Here is a 12,157-nt window from a genome sequence, read left to right as displayed (position 1 = left end):
AGAGCAAATTATTTTGGAATCTAATAGATCTAATTTCTCAACTTAACCATGTGGAAACAAACTAGTTACTTACGCTGCTAGAATTTCAGTTTCCTTTTCTGTATAATGGGCATAATAATACCTATCTCCTCAAAGGATCAAGGTGAGGATTAGAGATCATATGTGTAAAGCCCTTAACACATTGTCTGGCACATAATAGAAGGTCATTAAATAGCATATATTGGAATAATTCTTAGTCAATACACAAGAATCCTTGAGTACCTGTATATGTTAGATGCCCTGAGTCTCAAGAAGCAGTACCTGCTCCTAATCACTACTGTTTCTGAGAAAGCGGAAATTACACATGTGAAATAACTAAAAAGTAATAGAAAACTGCACATAACACAGTGTAAAACTGGATAAAATCTGAAACAGGGCAAATGAGAGTATGATATAAAGAAAAAGTATAGTTCTAGGAAAACCAATATCCTGCTGTGAGATCTTGGGAATTCCTGGGTAGCCAAAATGCATGATAACAAATTCATGACTCCGACGGGTCTTCTTTGGTCAAGGAGAAAACAAATTATTACACTATTTTTCTTCCATTTCCAGAGATTGGTGAAGGATGGTTTTCTGCTTATGTTAGAGACAAAAAATTGAATTTCAAAGCAAATTTCAAATATAATAAAAATTGGCGTTCAGTTTCAGGCAGAGAATGGAGAGACAGATTACTCTGAGTAAGGAGGTATAATTGTGCGAGGCTGGCAGAGTGGAGAAGACAGAGAAGGTAGCAGGAAGCTGTGACCTGAAAGGGCACAGCTGGGATAAAAAGTCCCTTGCAGGGGAAATGGCTATTGGATTTTGGGACAGCATTATCTAATATCCAAATTAAACCTGCTGTTTGTGTATGTCTAACTCTATACTAGAAATTGTGATGGCTACAAAAGTCACAGTGTTTGTTCTGAAGCCTCTTAGGCTCTTTCCAGGGAGACAAATCTTCATTAATAGTCTGCCCCAAGCACCAAGCTTGTGGTGCTTGTGGGTTTCCAGTGACGTGAACCAGAGACAAGATGGCCTCCAGCAGAGCAGAGAGCAATGGCCAAGATGCCGGCTCCAACACTGATCAGAAGACCACAGCGACCCGGAAACCCACAGCAATTTTAAGGGAGGACTTCTGAAAGCATTTGGGGATTGAGGCTTGAGAATCCTCAGGCATTCACAAACTCAGCAAGTATATTAACTATATATTTAAAGAAACTACTTGGTAAATGCTCCAGCCAACATTGGGGAAGACAAAATACAAAACAATAGTAGTACATCAATAAATACAATGAAATATACAGTTAAACTGAGTGATAATGATGTTGTGAAACATAATGTAATTCTTAATGATTTCCGAAGCAATGATAATACCTTATGAGACAAAAATGATTTGGAATTAAAATTTTAGATTTTTTTCAATAAATCTCAGGTAAAGGAAACCAGATTGCTTTGGTAAAGAGAACTGGGTTGTTGCCTAGTTATTATTTATTTTTTCATTGATATAAAAAACAGGTTTAAATATGTATGCTTAGTAGGCTACAGATAAATAGTAAAAGTTCCAAATTACCAGAACGAAAGGATTACAAAAAAAGTTGCTCAATTCAGGAAAAGGGAAGAAAAAATGAAAAAAAAATGCAACATGAAAACAATAGCAAAGAAAAATAAAAAACTTAAAAAGATAGGAATAAAAATCAAATCATCAATGGTCAAATTAAACATCAGTCAGGCAAATAGATCTCATTAATCATTAACTAAGATTGTCAAGATTGTCAAAATTTGTTTTTCATGTAGTGATACATACTTCTTCCACTTGATCTCACAGAATACAAAGTCAGATCTTTCTCTCTGAGAGACAGAACATTATCACTTCTGAGTATTTCCCTTATACTCCTTTCCCATCCAAAAATATCCCCAGCAAGATAATCACTCTATGACTTTTAAAGTCATCCACTAGTAAAACCATAATAATCATAAAATAAAAAATAAAATCATCCATGAGACTTCTTTAGCTCAGCACAATGTCTGAGATTCCGTCACATTTTTATATTACTAAGTCATAGTTCCTATGTCTATATATTATTCCACTTTCTGAATATACCAGTTTAGGCTCTTGTCTTTCAGATGGAGGCTATTATGAACAAAGCTGCAATGAATGTTCTCGCACATGTCTTTTTATGGATATATGCCCTCATTTCCTTTGGGCATATACCTAGGAATGGATTTGAGTCATAGGGTAGACACACGTTTACCTTTCATGGACACTATTGAACAGTTTTCTAAAGTACTTTTATCTATTTTCATTCTCACTAGTTATAAATAAAAAGTTCCAGTTGTTCTACCTCCTCACCAATCCTTGGCGTTATTTTTATTTGCTTTCCAACGGCTCTTAGCTTATATCCTGGCCAGGAGCAGAATGCTGTAAGTAGGGATTCTCATTACTTTTTAAAATTCCTTATGTCCCTTCTACTGACTCTGACTCAATATATTCGTCTATCTCTCAGCTTTGTCTTCTGCTATGACGCTTGATATTCCATCAATTTTTCTTTCTTACACATAGGATTCCCATAACACCCACAGTGTTTAGTCTTTGAGGGCTTCTTTATAGCCAACAAGCAAATGATGGAAGATGAAGTTTCACTGTTCAGCTACTCCCACTACTGAGCTATTCTTCACCTTCACTGGGGTCCCCAGCCCATTCACTCCCTCTACTTACACTTCTCGATTTTTCACTTCACTTCTTATCCTGCTTAGATTATGATCTATTATTTCATTTTATTCTTTTTTTTAATGTTTTCTATTTATTTTTGAGAGACAGAGAGAGACAGCATAAGCAGGGAAAGGTCAGAGAGAGAGGGAGATACAGAATCTGAAGCAGGCTCCAGGCTCTGAGCTGTCAGCACAGAGCCTGATGCGGGGCTTGAACCCACGAATCGTGAGATCATGACCTGAGCTGCAGCCAGACACTTAACCAACTGAGCCACCCAGGCACCCCTGATCTATTATTTTAATAACACTCATGCCAAACCATAAATAAACCTTTTTCATCCTTCTGTCTTTTCATCAAATCAATTCTAGAATATGAACAAACACTAGAAATTTCTTTCTTTGCATTTGTGCCCAAGCATCCAAGCATTCTTGGAGAATTGCTGTAAACTCAAGAGCAATAATTTCACAAGAGCCTCAAGCCTACCTATATCTGCATATATTCTTCTATGACATTAGGGAAAATGTTTCTCCTACTATCAAAGCCCAGTATCTAATGTTTGTTTTGGATTTTTAACCCATTCACCTTTAATTTTCTCATTCATTCAATAAACACTCATTCAACCCTAATAATGCCATTCACTCAGAACAGCACACTAGACAAGATAATCAAGTCCCCTATTCTCATAGAACTTAAACATTTCTATGTTATGCCATACCATTAATTATCTCTTTTTTTTCTCTTGAGTAGTCAACTTCTTCCTAACAGCTGGATTATTCCAATTACTTCTTCTAAGTCTACTTTGTAGAGAGCCAATTAGATTCAATAAAATACACCTAAGTTTAAGTCTGGTGAGTTTTAATAAATGCATATGTACCTCTAACTAATGATTCCAAACAGTTATGTGGAACTTTCCATTACCCCAAAATAGTCTCTCCTGCGTCTCTGCCACTGATTCCCTTTCCATATCTACTCTAGGCAACCACTGATCTGTATCCTTTTACCATAGATTAACTTCAACTGTTTAAATATGGAATTATTACATCTGTATCTTTTATGCATGGTTCCTTTCACTTGGCAGAGTGATTATGAAATTCATCCATATCGTTCCCCGTTTCAGTGGTCCATTCCTTTTTACTGATAAGTAGAATCTCACTGCATGAGTATAACAATTTGTCTATCCATTCAATTGGTGATGGACCTTTGGGTTATTTCCATTTGGCACAATTATGAACTAAAGCTGCAATGGGCTTTTTCATAGAAATCTTCTTATAGCTATATGTTTTCATTTCTCTTGAGTAAATACCTAGAAGTAGAATTTTGGCTTGTCTTATAGTGCTGGTTTAACTTTACAAAAAAAATAATTGTTTTTTCCAAAGTAGTTTCACTATCGTGGGTCCCCACCAGCAATATACCTGTATCCAACCTTGTATATCTATCTCTTCACTTATTTCGGTCTTCCTTAATTTGTCTCGGCAACATCTTATATTTTTCAGCACATGGGCACTGCATTTATTTTGTTAAACTTACCTCTGAATATTTCATTGTTTCTAATATTATGGCAAATGATATTGTTTTTTCTCCATCTATTTTAAATGAGTGATATTAGGTAAATAAGATGTAGGACCATTTTTCCTCTTACAAATGAACCTTTTCATTATGATGATATGGATCTCTTTTTCTCTGATAATATTATTTGCCCTGTTATGTAGTTCATCTAGTATTAATATAGGCACTCCAGCTTTCTTATGATTATTGTTTGTAGTATGTCTCTTTCCATATTTTTACCTTTAACTTATCTATATCTATTTAAAGATTTCTTACAGATAGCTTACAGTTTGGATCTTATTTTTGTATTCAGTTTGACAATCTCACTTAAAAATTTAATATTTACTTATTTATGAAGGAGAGAGAGACAGAGCATGAGAGGGGAGGGGCAGAGAGAGAGGGAGAGGTACTGAGCCGTCAGCACAGAGCCTGACACAGGGCTTGAACCCACGAACTATGAGATCATGACCTGAGCCCAAACCAAGAGACTGATACTCAACCAACTGAGCCACTCAGGTGTCTGTTTTCTCCTTTTCTAATTTGTTCCCTGGTTGTTTCTTTTCCATCTTCTTTTGGACAATTGAATGTTTTAGTATCCAATTTTATCTCCTATATTGGTTTATCAACTAAGTTTTCTTTTGATTATGATACTAATAATTGTTATTGGCAATTGAACATTGTAAAAATTATGTTAAGTGTATGGATTGTTTGGGGGAGGAGCCTTCTGTTTTTTAAATTTTTTGTTTATTTCTTTTTGAGAAAGAGAAAGAGAAAGAGAGACAGAGTGTGAGTGGGGGAGGGGCAGAGAGAGAGGGAGACCCAGAATGTGAAGAAGGCTCCAGGCTCTGAGCTGTCAGCACAGAGCCCAATGCGGAGCTCTAACTCAGAAACCCCAAGATCATGACCTGAGCTGAAGTTGGACCATTACCCAGCTGAGCCACCCAGGCGCCCCTGAGGGTCCTTCTCGTAAAGGATGTTGAATTTTGTTCTGCCCAGATAGTTGTCTTATTTGTGCTTCGGTTTCATCTATGTGAGGCCTATTTTAAAACATGCAACAGCGGGTCTGAGGAAGGCTTCGCTCTGGCGCTGGGCTAGCCGCACTACAACTAAGGCATGGCCCTGCTGGGGGCCCCGCTGGGGGTTCGAGTTAATGCCCGGATGTTCAGTACGCTCCAGTCTTTTGGATCACAGTTAGAATGCCCTTCAGACAGGTCTGAGTCTAAAAATTATTCAGCTTGTAGCTCTCTGATAGTTGTTCTTGCCTGTTCTTTGTCATGAGCATGGGTTTCACCCTGTGCAGCTCAGACTTCAGAGAATCGAGGGAACCACTGACCAAATTTCTGGGGCTATTTTCCTATATATTTCCCTCCTCTCTGGCACTCTGCAAATTCCAACCACCTTAGCCTCTCTAAACTCTGACATCTGGAAATGCTCTTATTTTTAAAACAAAAGTGATCTTTCCCTAGATATTAATCATCTTCCAGGTGCTTTCCTATCCCTCCTTCCCTTTCACAGTCAAAAATCTTATCAACTATTGATTTTCCTCCATTGTCTCCCCCTCATGCGTCCTGCTAAACACCTCCACTCTGACTTTCATCATCGGTTCACCAAAATATTTCCAAGACCATCAACAGTGAACACCATGTTACTTTTCACTTCTTGACATTTTCATCTCATTTCCAGAGAATCAGAATAATAAACCATGCTTGAAACTGTAGAAGCTTATGGCATACTTTGTCAGGGTTGTTGCTTTGAGGGTTTTGTTTTGTTTTGTTTTGTTCACAGCTATATTCCTCTGAACTTCTCTACAACAGCACTTAGCACATGGCATTGATTCTTTGGTTTTTGTGTCTTCTTTCAGTATGTTTACCATCATTTACTCGGTTGCTCACGCCAAAAGCCTGGAACCGTCTCCCACTTCCTCTCCCTCTCACACCCCACATGCAATCCATCAGGAGATCCTGTCGCTTCTGCCTTCAGCGTGGCTCCCTGCTCTGGCCGCTCCTCGCCTTCTCCATAGTTACCGCCTGGTCCTGGCTGCAGAGCTTAGTGCTTCTCCATAATAGCCTCCAAATTAATCTTCCAGTTTCCACTTTTCCTTCACACTGTAGCTAAAATGATTGTAGTGCTTTTTGTTTTAAAAATCAGTGAGATGTCATTAGTCCTCTACTTGTAACCTTTCAATAGATTCCCCTCTTTGCACATTAGGAAAAAAGAATCCAACCTCCTTAATATAGTATAAAAGGAGAACCACCACCATCCCGCCACCTTTAATACCTATCTCCTCCTCCCTGCTTTCTAATCTCCAGTCACCTCAACCTTGGCATTCCGCAAGCATACTAAGTCAGGTCTTAGTTATTGAGAGGAATAACTAGCTGGGGTACTCTCTCCCAGGCATTTGCATAGCGTACTTCCTCATTCCATTTGTCTTTCTTAAATATGACCCCACTGGGAAAGCTTGCCAGGACCTGGGTTCTATTTAAGTAGCCCCATCACTCCCCATCCTTATATTCTACTTAATTTTTCCCCATTGATCTTATTACTACCTCAGTTATATTATTATTTGTTAATTGACTGTTTCTCCCAACAAGAATAGAAGCTGCCTTGAAGCCAGAACATTGTTTGTGCCCATGTATGTGCCCAGGAGGTAGAAGGGTACTTGCATATGGCATTCACTCAATATTTGTCTCAGAAATGAATGAATTTCTTCAGGCAAAAAGGACTGTGTGATTTCTCTATCTCCATTACTTAGAATAAACCTGGGAAGTGGAAATACTCAATAAATGTTTATAAAGAAATGCACAAAAGTGCCTCTGGAAACTTTTGTTTTACACTTTAGGCCTTAAAGGGCTTGAACTGTGCACTGTCTCTTGGTATCAGAAAAGAAGATTCTAAAACCCAAGGTTCATGGAGCCATCGATGGGCTTCAGGGGTCTATCCTGCCACTGAAATTGTTTGTAAAACTTTCGGTGTGCATTTTTGTGGGGAGAGGGTCCACAGTGACCATCCCACCCCTGTGGGGCTCCGTGACACCCTCACGCCCGACACACACCCTTGAGAATCACAGCCTGAAATCGTCTTTACCGCCCACGATCGTTTCCCTCGCATTCTGCTGACTGTCTTCTCCATCCACCTCCACTCAGGACGAAGTTCCCTTCCACTTTAGAACTTGCATGTCAGAGACCACTGATATTTCAATATTTAAAAAAAAAATTTTTTTTTGAGAGACAGAGAGAGACAGCGCAAGCAGGGGAGGGGCAGAGAGAGAGGGAGACACAGAATCTGAAACAGGCTCCAGGCTCTGAGCTGTCAGCACAGAGCCTGATGCAGGGCTCGAACCATGGACCGTGAGATCATGACCTGAGCTGAAGCCAATGCTTAACCGACTGAGCATAAAAGGAGAACCACCACCATCCCGCCACCTTTAATACCTAGGTGCCCCTCAATATTTTTTAAAGTTCATTTTATAAGCATGCAAATAAATATGCCATGGTAAAACATCCTTACGTTACAATTTCCACACAGTGACTGCCATTGTCAAAGGAGTACATGAACCTATCGTAAATATTTGTAAGCCTTCTTCAATGGTGGAGAAAACACTTTGGAATATTGACCTATCTTCTGGTCATCCTTAAGAAAAAGTTAATATGGGTACAAGAAGCGAAAGGGAAGATTCGGACTGTGGGAGTTACAATCTGAAGAGCTGTTAAAGAGGAGAAATACCAATATTTGGCAGAGAACAGAGAAAACTTGTCATGCCATCTGTTTCTCCTACAGAGCCTACAGCATTATAGTAATTTTTTATTAAAAAAGGTGCTGAGAATAAAATGATAGCTATAACAGAACGCCACACAACTAAATAAATAATACTGTGCTGTAATTACATATCCCATCGGCTTTCCCGTGAGGAACTCACAGCCACTTACCAACAAGCTGGTTGTGAAATTAGAATTTCACGCTGTACACAAAATAAATGATGAACCAAAGTTACTTACATAAAGGGTGAACTAAAGGGGAAGCATTTTGGCTAAACTTTGAATTGTAAGTTTAGTCAATTAGAGCAGCCGTAGACATACAGAGGTACTTTTATATCTCTGTTAAGGACACTAGACCTTCTAGAACAATGCCGTCCGGCACGATTTGCTGAATACAGCAGCCACAAGGCGCATGTGGCCTTTGAGCACCTGAAGTATAACGCGATTGAGAAGCTGAATGGTTCGTTTGATTTTTGGTTGTTAATTTCATTTACTATAACTTTCATCATTATTAATTTAGGTTTAAATAACCACATGTGACTCGTGACTACTACACTGGCACTGGCCTGAAAGAATACAAAGTTACAAAGTTGGACTCCGTGAAAATGGATAAATCATGATTGTTTTGTGATTTTTATGGTACCACGAGGAGCAAATAAAAGGCTTTTTTTGGTTGCTTATTGGAACATGTTCACTACATCATTGGTCTCAGATCGGGGAGGGCGGGGGACCAATTACACAGGAAAAGAGAGACAGATAAACAGAAGTAAACTCTAGTATGGACTTTTAGTAGAGAACAGGCAGACATCCCTTAAAATCAACTAAAAAGTGTGAAGGTTAAAATGAATACACCTAAAATGGTCTCTAGGCTTCCTTACAACCTGAATTAAAACTTTTAGAGCAAGGTAAGATTTTTTTTAAATATGGTCGTGTATGTTTATTAATTTATACTAATTTTTACTAAATCATGACTTTTTAAAATCTGTGATGAAGGAGACACATAGGAAAATAAACACCCATGAAGCTTCATTTCTGAAATAAGCCCAGGCAGTTTTGGCAGATGGTGACAAAGTGTTAAGGGGTTGTATTCTGAGACTGATGGGAGCCTCCGGGAGAAACAAGTCACTGGAGACATCCCTCTCTTCCAAGGAACTGGGTTCCCTCCCCCAGGTGAGGGAGCAGATCCTGCTATCTGGCGCCCGATGCTCTGACTCAGTGCTCACCCAGCTTAGCCCCCCTTTTGCATCTGACTACAGAGAATGTGCCGAGCCATTAACATAAATGTTCAGTTAACTTGCTAATTTATGGAGATTCCAGAACCAGGTCACAGTCCCTTGTGAGTTTGGATACTGTGGATTTATCTGCTGTAACTCAGTTGGCTCTGAAATATTAAGGAAATCGAAATTTCCATGCTCATAAACTTGAAAACCTGACCATGAAGCATGAGTGCCACACCATGGGCCACCAGGAACTTTAGGACTTCTACAGCTGATATTTCTGCCTCTTTTGACAATTCCTAAAACCTCTAAAGTTTTGTAGAGTGATAAACAGAACCCTCCATTACGTACTGAAGAATAACAACTTTTACCAAGTTCTTACCTAGTGCTAAGCACTGTTCTAGCATCTCATATTTACCTAACTGTGCCTCCCCACTCTGAGTAGTACGAGTTGGTATCATTATTTCCTCACTGGAATATACAGAGGTTGGGAACTTTGCCCCAGGCCATAAATGATGGATGATGGAATTAGGATAAAGTCTCCGGCAGTGTATCTCCAGAGCCTATATTGTTAGTCATTGAATATCTTGCCTTCTATTAAATATCGCCTACTAAGGTTGCTTCTATTAGTAATTCTCTTATGTAATCATTCCATAGAAAGTTTTCCTTTTGTCAAAGCATCACAAACAACCGTTCAGCCAGACATGGAAATGTTTGTGGAGGTAGATTATGGTTGCATTGGTCGTTCAAGCTATATCTTCCCCGCAACTAAGCATCTTCTTAGCTAGTGGTCGCTTTCATGAGCAGGAATGGGGCCAATAAACCATACATGCATATATTAAATGTATGTTTTGATGATTAGAAAATTAAGAAATGCAAAGGTAGCTTTTTTGTTTTAACCACATAACTGGATATTCTTTTTTCTGTCTCCATTACCTATTTTAAGCAGAATACGAAAGACTAATAAAAACACAAATCTTTGGAAGTAAGAAGCAAGTTGTTATTAGCTGACACAGGAAAGTTAATTTACTTAAGCAGTTGTATATATCCATCTTTTAAATTTGGGTTTTTTTTAAAGTCTGTACAAGAACACTTTCACAGACTTGGAAGAGGTATACCTTAGCACAAATTCCAAGTTCGGATGGTTTAAATTGTGGTATACTGTTTTGAAGTATTTGAATTCACAAGATAGAAAGTGGCTACATAGTTTAATAATAATCTACCACCTTTATTCACATACAGTCAGAGTCAGGGAAGGATGAAAGGACTAAGAGGAAAGGCAGTAGTCAACCATTAGTAATTGTTATATATACTCTCCCTCTTTTTTATTTTTTGGTTGGCTCACTCTACTTTTTTAAAAAAAGCATAAATATCATATGGTGTTATACTAGCTTAAGGTGTACAGTGTAATGATTCAACAGTTCTACACATTTCTCAATATTTATCGCAATAAGTATATGCTTTTTACTTAATGTTTATTTTTGAGAGAGAGAGAGAGAGAGAGAGAGAGAAGAGGAGGGGCAAAAAGAGAGGAAGACACAGAATCTGAAGCAGGCTCCAGGCTCTGAGCTGTCAGCACAGAGCCTGATGCGGGGCTCAAACCCACGAGCCACGAGATCATGACCTGAGCTGAAGTTGGACACTTTACCGACTGAGCCACGCAGGCACCACACTGTAAGTACACTCTTAATCTCACCCATTCCCCACCTAGCTCCCCTCTGGCAACCCTAGTTTGTTCCTGTATTTAAAGTCTGGTTGTTTTTGTTCTTATTGTTGTTGCTGCTTATCTCTTGTTTTATTTGTTCATTTGGTTTTTTTCCTTAAATTCCACATTTGACTGAAATCCTAGGGTATTTATTTTTCTCTGACTTCCTTCATGTAGCATTATACCCTCTAGCTGCATCCATAGTGTTGCAAACAGCAAGATCACAGTCTCTTTATGTCTGAGTAATAGTTCATTATACAATGAAATATATATACACACACACACACACACACACACACACACACACACCACATCTTCTCTATCCATTCATCTATGGATGGATACTTGCAATCTCTATCAAAATACCAGCAACACTTTTCACAGAACTAGAACAAATAATACTAAAATTTGTATGGAACCACAAAATATCTCAAATAGCCAAAGCAATCTTGAGAAAGTAGAACAAAGCTGGAGGAATCATAGTCCCAGGTTTCAAGATGGGAACAAAGCTGTCGTCATCAAAACAGTATGACACTGACACAGAAATAAGACACCTAGATCAACGGAACACAACAGAGCCCAGAATTAAATCCATGCTTATATGGCCATACAAACCATGAAACTGGCCTGCTTTCTTACACCACACGCAAAATAAGCCCAAAATGGATGAAATACCTAACGATGAGACCTAAAACCATAAAAGTCCCAGAAGAAAACACAGGCAGCAATTTCTTTGACATTGGTCATTGCACCTGCTTTGGCTATCCCTAAGGCTGTTGTGATCAGAAGAAACAAGAGCTAGATTTCTGTTAACGCCAGGTTTAAAACCGTTTCTCGAGTCCTTGACTGTGCCCCCAAGCACTGGCATACAGAGGGCAATGCCAGCAAAACATTACAAAATTATAGAAAGTGTATTAGACAAATATATCTATTGTTTAATGCCGTAACCCGCGCTCAGGGCGTTACTTTACTGTGCCCCGCGTTGAGGCACCAATTGTCGTAACCCGAAGGCTGGGGGCCGCTCGTCCCTGGCGGTACCTGTCCCAGGGCCGGGAATCGTCGCGGGTCCTTCCCCTGAGGGAGGGAGAGAAAAAAGGGGGCAGGAGAGGGAGACCAAAGAGTAAAGACAGAACTCACGGTTCTCCGATCAGGCGAAAGAGAGCGTTTATTCAAAGAACTGTTCTTTATATAAGTCTTCAAGGGGGAG

At 39.0% G+C, this 12,157-nt stretch overlaps 1 protein-coding gene across 1 annotated transcript in view; it reads right to left on the bottom strand.

The window, feature by feature from the left end:
- Nucleotides 1-12,157, bottom strand: part of ARMC3 (armadillo repeat containing 3) — a 99,086-nt gene that overhangs the window by 80,342 nt on the left and 6,587 nt on the right. The gene's annotated exons all lie outside the window — the stretch shown is intronic.

Source organism: Suricata suricatta, chromosome 10 (assembly GCF_006229205.1).
Source record: "Suricata suricatta isolate VVHF042 chromosome 10, meerkat_22Aug2017_6uvM2_HiC, whole genome shotgun sequence".
Lineage (NCBI taxonomy): Eukaryota > Metazoa > Chordata > Mammalia > Carnivora > Herpestidae > Suricata > Suricata suricatta.
Note: the sequence above shows the minus strand (reverse complement) of the source record. Positions and strands in the feature narration are given on the sequence as shown.